The sequence below is a fragment of the Gymnoscopelus microlampas genome, assembly GCF_963454915.1.
Source record: "Gymnoscopelus microlampas genome assembly, chromosome: 7".
NCBI lineage: Eukaryota > Metazoa > Chordata > Actinopteri > Myctophiformes > Myctophidae > Gymnoscopelus > Gymnoscopelus microlampas.
Genome location: NC_139944.1, coordinates 44,062,573 through 44,065,742, shown reverse-complemented (window position 1 = coordinate 44,065,742; position 3,170 = coordinate 44,062,573). Strand labels below are relative to the sequence as shown.

Below are 3,170 nucleotides of genomic sequence, written 5' to 3'. Positions count from 1 at the left end.
GAAGACTTTTACGGCTCTAGCAGTGATTCTCAACCATTTTAATATCAAGGACACCCATTTAATGGCACGTCTATCTCTGGGACCCCAATTTATATTGTAAAATCAATGTTAAGACAGTGTAAAAATGGAACCAAATGGACCCCAATCATTTGTACACCATCAATGGCATAGGGCATGCTGTGGAACAATGTTTCACTCACCACACTCCAGAAATGATGTAAAAGACAGTGGTCCCTCAAAGCAGATGTATTTCTGCCGGTCAAGATGTTTCACACGTACAGCATGCATGCTTTGATGGAGAAAACATAATAATGTTACTAAGACGATATAGGGTACACAACTCATGCAGTATGAGGAGTGTTACATTAGAAACTATTACAAAAGCACTATCTACAGGCAGGCTATCTAGCAGTGGTGTAAAGTAACAAAGTACATTTACTTAAGTACTGTACTTAAGTACAATTTTGAGGTATTTGTACTTTACTTGAGTATTTCAAATATACTATTGTAATTACTTTTACTCCACTACATCTCAGAGGCAAATATTGTACTTTTACTCCACTACAATTATTTGAAAGCCATTTTAGCCCTACTTTATAAATATGCTACTTGAAAATAGCAGATCTACTATCTGCTATTTTTCAAACATTCTAGTACTTTAAGTATATTTTATGTTTGAAGTTTAAACACAGAAACACGAGGAGACAAAGAGATGTTGAGCTCTCTCAGATGCCTCACCTGTCTTTAGCGACTTCTTTCTTCTCCTTCTCCTTGTCCTCTTCCTTGCCCTTGTCTTTGTCCTGGTCAGTGATGATGTCCGACACCAGCTTGAGGGCACGTTCTGTGATGGACACAATCTTCTGGATAGCTTGGAGTTCATTCTCTGAGGGATAAATGGCTGCATGCTTGGTCATTACGTAGCGATCGTCTGAAGAGTCGGGGCGGCGAGGCGGCTAAAAGAGAAATGGTGGAAAGAAAACTATTCATTCACAGGACAAGAAAGGAATCGCAATGAGGTTTCAATTTAGTTCATGTAAGAGTATTCCAAAGAGTTACTATTCTCAGTAGGCAATTCTGTAACCAATTACTTTTTAATGACAAAGACATAGTTCTGCAACAAGTTACTTGATTAACTCAACGCAAAACTGCATTCAAATAGTAAAAATCACACCCAGTGTGAAGTGGGCGGTGTGTGGTCATCACAACATGACTCACTTTAAAAAAAGGATAATTACTTTTTTTAAAGTCCATACTGCTATTCATAGGGCTGCACATGTGTCATGTGTTTCGCTAGCCAATCACAGTCCTGAATTTGCAAAGTCAGCCAATCACATTACAGTTAGTGGTGATGACACTAGCTGTAATGTGATTGGCTGATATGAAAAAAGTATCGATTTGCATTAACAATGGAAGGGTTAGGGGGTACACAATTTTTTTGGTCGGTATCCAAAACTCACTTATAGGGGGCGGCTACACCGCCCCAAAAAACACACCCAGTGTGAAGTGGGCGGTGTGGTCATCACAGTGGTCATCACAGTGATGGAAGCTCACTTAAAAAAAAAAGTTTTTTTTTAAAGTGCATAGTCCTATTTATAGGTTATTAATTTCATCATGTGTCTCGCTAGCCAATCACAGTGCTGAATAGAGTCAGCGGGGGTGTACAGGGGCCACCCATTGTGGGTGGAAGGGGTGTTCAATGGGTAGCCAATCACAGTGCAGGGTTTGGGGGGTACAATGGGTGGCCAATCACAGTTCAGCAAATGTCAATGTCCCAACCTCACATATAGGGACGGCTACACCGCCCAAAAATCCACAGGTCCCTGAGGCTGAGGGATGGGCATGACAGGCCGGACCCCCAAGAGACCGGGCGGCCCAGGGGGCCCCTGAGGATAGCCTCCGTCGGGCATACGGCGTCTGTCAGCCCAGTGGTGCTCTTCTTCCATGCGTCTCCAGTACATGTCCTCTTCATAACGCCTGGAAAGTTTCAGCAGTTTGGGGAAGAAAAAAAAAACAGTGACCTGGGAGTTCAGCAGATTAGACATGGAGAATGTCCACTGATGAACCACTTAAACCCTATATACTTAGTCGACTGGGATCACCCAGCGGTCTATACTTGGTTCCCTCCCGTTTTCCCCTCTACATCAAATCTCCGTGGAAAATACATCTGCACTATTTTCGGCAGATGTTTTCCCCAGAATGGAGACGCAAGTTAAAAAAACAAAAAAACATCAGCTGGTCATCAAAGACCTCATCGTACCTCATTTCCATTCTCCAGCGCTCCTCTTCCTCTCTCCTCCTCCAGAACTCTTCTTTCTGCATCTGCTTCCTCATCTTCTCCTCCTGAATCTTACGGGCACGGATGCTAGGCTTCACCTCCACCTGAAGGTCAGGGTTCACCTTTTTCTAAAAGACCAGGTGAAGAGGAAATGTCAGGACAGATGACGGCATGATCAACTTATGACTTATTGTTTAACCATTCAAAATAGTTCAGTCTAGTGTCCTGGGTCGTGTAGATTACTCGCTTCGGTCTAAAAACCTGTCATGCTAAAAATAACGTTGTCCCAGCTAAAACATGACTTGAAGATCAGTTCTTATCAGCAAGCGACATCAGCCAAAGATAATACATTAGGCATAATAACACTTGTGCCTGCACCTATGAAAATGTATCAACCTTGTACTGCAGTCGATGCCTCCTTCCCTTCAGATGCATCTCCTTCGCGTTGGGATCGTTGAAACTGCATTCACACAGCTTGCATTGGAAGGCAGCGGATGACTTTGCCTTCATCGTTGCGGACCTAAGGAGATGGGTAACACAAAATGTTCAATTCCCTCTATAGCAGTGTTTTTTAACTTGAACTCTTATAGGATCCAACAGCATGGCTCCAATGTGGAGTTAATTCTGTGTAGCGTGCATGCAAGTTTAGCACTGATCGGTACTGTGGTTTGTGACACACAGACCCTCTCATAGACAGGTAGGGTATGGCCGAGCAACGCCGTAAAAATACAATTGTACGGCAGACTCAGAGCCAGTCTTCATTTTAACTCTTTTATACTTGTGTTTGATGGAGTGCAATATAGAACGATTACATCCCCACATCCACAGCACTGGCCTTCCCCTCTGGTTCATGGCCAGTGGGGTTTGTTAAACAAAAAACAGCTGTCTCCCTATT

The 3,170-nt window shown here is 43.1% G+C and overlaps 1 long non-coding RNA gene across 1 annotated transcript; it reads right to left on the bottom strand.

Annotated features, from left to right (window-relative positions):
• Positions 1–1,843: 1,843 nt before the first annotated feature.
• Positions 1,844–2,715, bottom strand: LOC311048378. The gene is made up of 3 exons (XR_014601099.1): positions 2,672–2,715; positions 2,258–2,403; positions 1,844–1,974 (listed from the first exon to the last, which is right to left on the bottom strand). It is a non-coding gene; the product is annotated as an uncharacterized lncRNA (long non-coding RNA).
• Positions 2,716–3,170: the final 455 nt, after the last annotated feature.